Consider the following 10,539-nt stretch of genomic DNA (forward strand, 5'->3'; position numbering starts at 1 on the left):
CTCTCAATAGATGCAGAAAAAGCATTTGACAAAGTACAGCATCCTTTCTTGATCAAAACTCTTCAGAGCATAGGGATAGAGGGTACATACCTCAATATCATAAAAGCCATCTATGAAAAACCTACAGCGAATATCATTCTCAATGGGGAAAAGCTGAGCGTTTTCCCCCTAAGGTGAGGAACGCGGCAGGGATGTCCACTATCACCACTGTTATTCAACATAGTATTAGAAGTCCTAGCCACAGCAATCAGACAACAAAAAGAAATCAAAGGCATCCAAATCGGCAAAGAGGACGTCAAACTTTCACTCTTGGCAGATGATATGATACTTTATGTGGAAAACCCAAAAGACTCCACCCCCAAACTGCTAGAACTCATACAGGAATTCAATAAAGTAGCAGGATATAAAATCAGTGCACAGAAATCAGTGGCATTCCTATACACCAACAACAAGACAGAAGAGAGAGAAATTAAGGAGTCGATCCCATTTACAATGGCACCCAAAACCAGAAGATACCTAGGAATAAATCTAACCAAAGAGGCAAAGGATCTGTACTTAGAAAACTATAAAATACTCATGAAAGAAATTGAGGAAGACACAAAGAAATCGAAAAACGTTCCATGCTCATGGATTGGGAGAACCAACATTTTGAAGATGTCAGTGCTACCTAGAGCAATCTACACATTCAATGCAATCCCCATCAAAATACCACCCACTCTTTTCAAAGAAATGGAACAAATAATCTTAAAATTTGTATGGAACCCAAAAAGAGCCCGAATAGCCAGAGGAATGTTGAAAAAGAAAAGCAAAGCTGGCAGCATCACAATTCCAGACTTCTGGCTCTATTACAAAGCTGTCATCATCAAGACAGTATGGTACTGGCACAGAAACGGACACATAGAGCAATGGAACAGAAGAGAGAGCCCAGAAATGGACCCTCAACTCTATGGTCAACTCATCTTTGACAAAGCAGGAAAGAATGTCCAGTGGAAAAAAGACAGTCTCTTCAACAAATGGTATTAGGAAAATTGGACAGCCACATGCAGAAGAATGAAACTGGACCATTTCCTTACACCTCACACAAAAATAGACTCCAAATGGTTGAAAGACCTAAATGTGAGACAGGAGTCCATCAAAATCCTAAAGGAGAACACAGGCAGCAACCTCTTCAACCTCAGCTGCAGCAACTTCTTCCTAGAAACATCGCCAAAGACAAGGGAAGCAAGCTCAAAAATGAACTATTGGGACTTCGTCGAGATAAAAAGCTTTTGCACAGCAAAAGAAACAGTCCACAAAACCAAAAGACAACCGACAGAATGGGAGAAGATCTTTGCAAATGACATATCAGATAAAGGGCTAGTATCCAAAATCTATAAAGAACTTATCAAACTCAACACCCAAAGAACAAATAATCCAATCAAGAAATGGGCAGAAGACATCAACAGACATTTTTCCAAAGAAGACATCCAAATGGCCAACAGACACATGAAAAAGTGCTCAACATCGTTCACCATCAGGGAAATCCAAATCAAAACCTCAGTGAGATACCACCTCACACCCATCAGAAAGGCTAAAATTAACAAGTCAGGAAAGGACAGACGTTGGCGGGGATGTGGAGAAAGGGGAACCCTCCTACACTGTTGGTGGGAATGCAAGCTGGTGCAGCCCCTCGAAAACAGTATGGAGGTTCCTCAAAACGTTGAAAATAGAGCTACCATATGATGCAGCAATTGCACTACTGGGTATTTACCCCAAAGATACAAATGTAGGGATCCGAAGGGGTATGTGCACCCTGATGTTTATAGCAGCAATGTCCACGATAGCCAAACTGTGGAAAGAGCCAAGATATCCATTGACAGATGAATGAATAAAGAAGATGTGGTATATATATACAATGGAATATTATGTGGCCATCAAGAGGAATGAGATCTTGCCATTTGCAATAATGTGGATGGAACTGGAGGGTGTTATGCTGAGTGAAATAAGTCAATCAGAGAAAGACATGTATCATATGACCTCACTGATACGTGGAATTCGTAATCTCAGGAAACAAAGTGAGGGTTGCTGGAGTGGTGGGGGTGTGGGAGGGATGGGGTGGCTGGGTGATAGACACTGGGGAGGGTATGTGCTATGGTGAGCGCTGTGAATTGTGCAAGACTGTTGAATCACAGATCTGTACCTCTGAAACAAATAATGCAATATATGTTAAGAAAATAAGATAGCAGGAGGGGAAGAATGAAGGGGGATAAATCGGAGGGGGAGACAAGCCATGAGAGACGATGGACTCTGAAAAACAAACTGAGGGTTCTAGAGGGGAGGGGGTGGGGGGATGGGTTAGCCTGGTGAAGGGTATTAAAGAGGGCACGTTCTGCATGGAGCACTGGGTGTTATGCACAAACAATGAATCATGGAACATGACATCAAAAACTAATGATGTCATGTATGGTGATTAACATCACAATAATAAATTTAAAGAAAAAAATAAAATAAAAAAGTATACATGATAGGAAATATGAAATCTCTTTATAGAGGTCATTAACATTCATGAGACAATTAGCAGACAATCCCTGGAAGTCTGCAATGTTGAATAGTGTGGGACACAGTGTTTGATCTCTGGGGGCTCAGCAGCAAAAAGTGCAGGTGCTCAGAAGACTTCTCGGGGACACTGAAGTTTGTTCATGGTCTTGGCCCACGGATAAGACTTGTACAGACAAAATGAAAGTGCAAGGGCCGCAACCCCAGCGTCAGAAAGACGAGAAGGAATGTGGTATATGTGATGGGCATTCAGGTGTTAGACATCCTAATAGGCAGGGTACGTGCAGAGAAATAATGAGAACAGTGTGAATGCCAGTGGGGTGAGGCTGTCAACCCCTAAAGAGGGGCTCGACATAATGGGTGGATTAGGAAGATTAACTTCCCCGATACTAGCTGAAGTCCCAACTTTAGAAGAACTTAGAATGATCCCTGAGAAAGAGAAAGAAACTTACTGCTACAAGTGAAAGATCTCTATGACAAGAATTAAGTTGAGCTTAAGTTCACTGGATGAGCAGAGTGGTGTCAAGAAGAGGAAGTAGTCACTGGACAAAGGAAAAGTGATCCTGCCATTTTGGCCCTTTTCCCTTGGCCCAGGGCATCCTCCTGGCCAACATGAGGAGTCACTGCAAGGTGATGTACCAACATATCTGGTTATGGAAGGAAACTTCAGGAAAGGGAAGGCTAAATCTTTTCCCCTGTGTCCCTCCTTCTATCCCTGGGATAAGACAGAACCAGTGAGGCATGGGTCCAGACAAGGAGGTGCAGGAGTATGTCTGTGGTAAGAACTGGCCTGGAGATGTGATAGAATGAAGTCAGGGATCCGGAAATCATAAGAAATCAAGACCTCTGCATACAGTTGTAGATCCCCGAAAACTCCCTTAAATCTAGCAAAATACAATAATGAGAATTACAAGATATAACATGATCTGGAAAATCTCCCCAGATTCTCATGCATTCTGCAATAATCAGCTTGTCTGGTGAGCACCACACTTCCCACACTTAACCACAAAGCCCAGAGTAAATTCTCTCATCCCCTCCAAAATCCTAGTCTGTTGCCCAGGAAACCCAAAAAACAGGCACCGTGTGTAAACCACTCCCACTCAGTTTGGTATTCAAACTACAAACTACTCATGGAATTTGAAAACTGGAAAGTCTATAAAAAATCCATGAGCCTGACCAGGTAGTTGCTGCTGTCCCATCATCTTGTAATGTACTTAGTCACTTTGAAGGGAGGGACAGATTTTACAACCTTCTTAAATTCCTTGCAGCCCCTTCAAGGGATGGAACTCTGTATTTCCAAAACACACTATAATCCCCAAGTAGCTAATCAGTCATTTAATAAAAACATACTTACTAAACACCTGCTATATGCTTAGCAGTGCCCTAGGTAGAGAGATAGGATGAGTAAGGCATGGTTTTTGAGGTAAAGAAGCTCACTACTTAATGGTTGAAACAGTGCACAGTTAAACAATAGCTTAGAAAAAAAACATACAAATGACCAACAGTTACTGGAAAGATGCTCAACATCACCAATCATCAAGGAAATGCAAATCAAAACTACAGTAAGACTTACCTCACACCTGTCAGAATGGTTTATGAAAAAGACAAATAAGAATTGGCAAGGATGTAGAGAAAAGGGAGCCCCTGGGCATTGTTGGTGGGCATTTAAGCTGGTGTGGCCACTCTGGAAAACACTATGGAGATTCCTCAAAAAATTAAAAATAGAACTACCATATGATCTAGCAATTGCACTTCTGGGTATTTACCCAAGGAAAATAAAGACAGTAATTCGAAAAGATATGCACCCCCATGTTCATTGCAGCATTAGTTATAATAGCCAAGATATGGAAACAACCTAGGCCCACTGATGAATGAATGGATAAAGAAAATGTGGTATAGATATACAATGGAATATTATTCAGCCATAAAAAAGAGTGAAATTTTGCCTTTTGTGACAACATGAATCAAACATGAGTGCGTTATGCTGAGTGAAATAAGTCATATAGAGAAAGACCAATACCATGATCTCATTTATATGTGGAACCTCAAAGAACAAAAATAAAAACAAAAAAACCCAAGTTCATAGACACAGAGAATAGATTGGCAGTTGCCGGAGGTGAGGAATAAGGAGCAGGGAAAACAGGTGAAGGGGTCAAAAGGTACAAATTTCCAGTTATAAAATAAATAAGCTATAAGTATGTAATACACAGCATGGTGACTTTGGCTAACAATACTGTATCATAAAAGTTCTCATTATAAGAAAAAATTTTGAAACTATGTGTGGTGACAAATGTTAACTAGACTTATTGTGGTGATCATTTTGCAATATATAAAAATATTAAATAATATCATATACCTGAAACCAATATAATGTTATATTTCAATTAGGCATCAATTTAAAAAAAATAATAAAGTATACTTCTTATAGTAAAAATAACAACAACAATAGTTTAGAATACTGTGAAACTGACTAGAAAAGGATTGGGAGGTCAGAAAAGAGAGAGTCTGGTGGAAACTAGAATTTTGGGAAAAGCTACTCACAGTGCATCACCACCGACATGCGTGCAAAACCCTAAACACACTGGGCAACAAGCCCAATTGGAAACATTTGCTCTGAGTCAGAGCCTTGGGGAAACAAGGTATGTTTGCATCATTTAAGAAAATGGTTCTCCTTGGTGGACTTGTCTTCTTATAAAGTAGAACCGTTCAATAAGTAAAATTAAGTCTTACAGAAGATTATTTTGCACTTATACTATAAGAAGTTTCCAGGAAACAGACTCTAATCTAAGACCGTAGTTACAAGAAAGAGAACCAGCAGTGTTTGTAGAGGTTGAATGGGCCTCTGGGATGAAATCTGAACTAGGGTAAGAGCATCTCTTATAATATAAGTAAGGTGACCATATCATTTTTCAATTAAACCAGACTACTTTTGCAAGTGAGAGAGGGCACTATTAATAAAGATGCCAGCACAGCAGTTCCAAGATGTGTGGAATAAACCAGGATGCATGGCCACCCTGCTTATGAAAAACTACCCTCTCCACCAACCTGACCTTTCTCTAATGGTCAAAGTTCCACTGTTAGAAATACATTCCTTTAGTTTAAGACATTGCTGTCTCTTAAAAGCCAAATTCCCCTTTCATGAGTTGCTATATCAACCCTTTCTTAGTCATTCACCACTTAGTGTGACTGTTACTCAGATCCCTTGCAAAGAGACATCATTACCTGGAGAGAAGGCTTTGAAAGGTTCAGGTGGGAGATACACCTCCCTCTGACTCACGCATTCCTGTGCACTCTCCCAGGTGCATGCCCACCCTCCCTGTGCACTCTGACAGGTGTGTGCGTTGCTCTTGTCATCCCCAGGGCTGACAGGCTTTTCCTCTCTCTCTCACTACATTTTTTGTCCTCATGGTTCAAGACCAAATCAAACACTGATGCAACTGCAAATCTTTCTCCAGTCCCTTCCTGCAGGGTAAACTCCTTACCCTTCTGAGTTTGAAAGACCCTTTTACAAGCCTCTGTTATTGTGCTGATCATCATCAAAAATGTCTCAGCAGCAGCAGTGCATGTGGCATACTCCCATCTTTATGTTCTACCGCAGTGCCAGGCACCTAATAAATACTCTGTGCACATTCATTCCTTTCCCCCTACCTTTGTTCCCCTTGAGAGGAGCTGGCAAAGGGTCACAGTCCCATCGCGTGTTAGCTGTGTGACCCTGTGCAGCTTAACCTCTCTAAGTCTCAATTTTTCCTCTATAAAATGGAGACAGTAATACACCTGACTCCCCAGGTCCTTACAAAAATAAATGAAATAATGTGTAATAGCATGGAGGACATTAGGAGAAGGAAGGGAAAAATGAAGGGGGGGCAATCAGAGAGGGAGACGAACCATGAGAGACTATGGACCCTCAGAAACAAACTGAGGGTTTTAGAGGGGAGGGGGGTGGGGGGACGGGTTAGCCCAGTGATGGGTATTAAGGAGGGCACGTTCTGTGTGGGACACTGGGTGTTATGCACAAACAATGAATCACGGAACACTACATCAAAAACTAATGATGTAATGTATGGTGACTAACATAACAATAAAATAAAATAAAATTTAAAAAAATAAAATGCTTAGCTCACTGCCTGGTATGCAGTGAGTGAACAGTCAACACAAACGATAGTGGTTATTATTAGTGGTAAATGTCAATACTACCCCATCATTTCCTGAGCACCAGGCATGGTGGGAAGCATTTTACGTGCTGTATCCTGGAGTCTGCACTAGAACAATGCATTCTTAGGGGCTGGTACTCTCTCCTCTTTCTGTTGTTGTTGCATTCCAATGCCTCAAACAGTGCCTGGCACATTGTAAGTGCTCCATTAATATTTGTTGGACAACCCTCTGAAGTATTATCTTCTCCATGCTTTCTAAAGTAGATATTCTCATTACACTCATTTTATAAGATATTGGAAAAGACACACTGTAAAGTCATAAACTTTTGTTGGTTTGATTAATTTGAACAGCTCAATTTCTTCATTAGTAAATTCGAATCACGGTAATAATTATCTGACAAGGGTGTTAGGAGATAACAAATGGAAAGGAAACACTTTCTAAATAGTTAGTATTCTACAAATGTTCCTTAATCTCAATCTGATCTTCATCCAGTTCTTATAAAGTCTAGTGTGAACTTCAGGGTGCTGTCAGCCTCAGTGGTTTAAGCTACAAAAAAAAAGCATGGTATTTTGAGGACGTGGAGAGCTGGGGCAAACCAGGAGATAGACTCCCCGCTCATGGGGAGGTGAAGGAGCCCTGGTAATACCTTCTCCCTGGTCTGACACATTTCTGCCTCCTGGTCCTTCATCATGCTCAGGGTCAGAGCTGAAGAGGCAGCTCCAGGGCACTTCAAAAAATGTTCTCTCATTGTTTCTCAGTTGTGCTCACTTTAATCTATCACATAACTCTGAGGACATTATCACTCATCTGTTTAAGTACTTGGAATACCACCACTTATGTCCCTAAAGATGCTGTCAAGCTGCGGGAACTTAGAGGAAAAGACCCCCAAGCTCATGACTTTACTGATTACTTTTGGGTAATAGACATTTCCACAGTCTTGTTAAGTCACAACCACACTCTTAATTCAGAAAATGGAAGATCCGGTCTCTCAGGCAATAATCAAAAACTTGGATTTCATTTAAAGTTCTAATCTTTTCTCTAGTACCTCCACCTGGGCCTGCTGCTGGGGGAAACTAAGGTCCTGGAAGGGGGCATAAAGCTTTTCTTTACCACTTAATGCTTCCACTCTTCCTCCCCATGATGCTGATGGGGAGGTTTCTGAAGCTTCCAGAAAGGCCAGGAAGGGAATAGAAAGAGGAAAGGGAAAGAGAGGTTTAAAAAAGGCCAAGTAGGTGATGGGGTGGAGGGCTGGTGGAGATCTAGTTTCATTGGTATTATCATATTGCAGCTTCCAGGTCTCTGGGCAGGTAGATGTTTAAAACTAGGTCTTACTTGTATGGATGTCTTGGCTTATACTTCAGGCACCCCAAACAATGGTGACCTCTCCCCAGTAATTCTCTTGACCCGGAAGAATGAACCCTATCCTGGCAAACACTTCTGTAGCCCTATTAGACAGGACCTAATATGGCCCCATATTTACTCTCTCTTAGTGAATCACATCTGGCCCTCAGGAAACCCTTATACATGCTTTGTCTCAATAAACTCTGGGAATGCTGGCCAAACACAATATAAACACAACTCCCTGTCACAGTTAGCCAGCCCAAATCCCATCCTCTAGATTTCCCAGGCAAGATCAGGTAGACAAAAATTCCATGGAGCTCCCAAACTGCTCTCCAGGTGGTAGGATTGAGCCCCTTGCCTCATGTTTGCCTCAAGAAGCAGGTCTTTTGATTCCATTTCTATGATGGGAAAACAACACACAGCACACCAACAACTCTTTCCAAAGAGATCTACTCCAAAGATTCTCTCTCATGCTCCATGTTTTGGACTCTTATATTCTCAGTTCTAGTAGCTGAAACTTCCTTAGTTTCAGCTTCTAGAGCCCCAACAAGGGGCTCTCAGGAGCAAATTAAATCAAGTTTTTGACAGTTGGATAGGTCGAACAAGAAAGATCCTCTTAAGCAAATTAAATGCATTTGTGTCATCTTTGGCTTATATTTTCTATTTTTGAGAAGGTTTACTGAGGCTTAGTCAATAAAGTAAGAGATTTGTGGAATGTTGAAAGGACTTTAGTACATATCTAGTTCAACTTGTTCATTTTACAGAGGAGAGATCTGAAGTCCAATAAGAATTATCACAAAATATACAACCAAGGGGCGCCTGGGTGGCTCAGTTGGTTAAGCGTCTGCCTTTGGCTTGGGTCAAACTCTAGTCTTCTCTAATAGTAATACAGTAAATCCTCAGTGATTTATTCTTTTGGTTGTATATTTTGTTTTTGTTTTTAAATCAGTTTTTAACTTTTTATTACTTTTTTGTTTTTTTAAAAATATTTATTTATTTATTTGACACACAGAGAGAGAGAGAGCACAAACAGGGAGAGCAGCAGGCAGAGGGAGAGGGAGAAGCAGGCTCCCCGCTGAGCAGAGAGCCCTACATGGGGCTTGATCTCAGGACCAATGCAGCCAGATCACAAATTTTATTTAAGGAAGCAATAGATGACAGATCAGTAAAATGCAAAGTCAAGACTCTGAGTTATCCAAAAGACGGATATTTCTTTCCCATCAGGTGACTGGTTATAAGCAGAATTATACTCCATGGCCCCATGGGCTTTTAAACACATAAAAATACTCTAAAGTTTAGTCCCCTCCATACACTGCACCCCTTTCTTCTTTTCAAAGAAAAGGTGCTTGGTAAATACAATCCATTCTCAGAAAGGGATTTTTGAAAAATGTGTTACATAAGCTTTTATCTTGCAAGTCCTGTTAGGCAGAAGGTATTCCGAAAGAAAGAAATGTGGTAATTCTAAACTTTTCACCATGTGCTTTTTCTGCAAAATGGAAACCAAATGAGGTTTAAACACTAGCAGGCTGAAAGTGAATATGTTTTAAGTTTCTTATACTCCAATATTAAGACCTCGTGTCCTCAAAAGACTTTCATGCTGCTGCTGTACAAAAGGGGAAAACAATGGAACCAGAACTATCTGGACTTTTGGTGGATCAAATGAATGAAGTCCCCATTCATTTATTCACTCAACAAATACACTGGGAGTACACTATGTATAGGATACGATGTTAGGTTATGGCTCAGATAAGATGTAGGGCAGGCAGCCAGCATTTTTAAATCAGAGAAAACAAGTCTCAGATTAACTATAATACACGTGAATATGTGATTAGGGCAGTAAAAATGATCAGAGGTTGGTAGAGGTGGAGTCAGGACGACTTCTGGTTGATAAGAAAGAGGCAAGGAAAGGCATGACGGAGGGGGCGACTTTTGAGTTGGCCCTTGAGAGTATATTTAGACAAGTAGAAATGGGATTGACAAGCAGAGATGGAATCTGAAAGAAGATCAAGGCAGACTGCTGACATGCATGCACAACATCCTCGAATTAGCCTCTGACCTCGCCCTCCAGTTGCTGACGTTCTAGTGGGGAAGATGAGACATGGACACAGTTATAACCCAAGACAGGCTGTGATACTGTGACCAGAGCTGCTTGGATCTCTGGGTCTAGGGCAAGCTCTCTCAGCCAGCGTCAGAGTCTGCGCTTACCTTCCTCCTTACCCATTCAAAACACACCACATGCTGAAATTGAAAATATGAGCTCTCTGAAGCAATTGTCTGTTGTTATATAATACATCTGTTTTCCTTTGTGTGTAGAACAGCCCTTTAGGGAAAATTCCAAGGAGGGTACATATTCTTCCTCTTCCTGTCATGATTGGCTGGGGTCAAGAGGCAAAAGAGCAGAGATTCATTCATGATGGAAATAATCCAAGGTCTTATCCTCTGTTTCCCCGAGCAGTCTTAGATTTTTTTAACCAGTCCCCTGCCTGAAGCTCAAGCCTCCCTCCCTTCAAT

General features: G+C 41.1%; 1 long non-coding RNA gene across 1 annotated transcript in view; it reads right to left on the bottom strand.

Annotated features, from left to right (window-relative positions):
* The window catches only part of LOC141374006 (uncharacterized), an 86,813-nt gene that overhangs the window by 45,332 nt on the left and 30,942 nt on the right, over positions 1 to 10,539 (bottom strand). The gene's annotated exons all lie outside the window — the stretch shown is intronic.

Source organism: Callorhinus ursinus, unplaced genomic scaffold (assembly GCF_003265705.2).
Source record: "Callorhinus ursinus isolate GAN/ISIS: 27379988/994484 unplaced genomic scaffold, GSC_fseal_2.0 scaffold13, whole genome shotgun sequence".
Taxonomy (NCBI): Eukaryota; Metazoa; Chordata; class Mammalia; order Carnivora; family Otariidae; genus Callorhinus; species Callorhinus ursinus.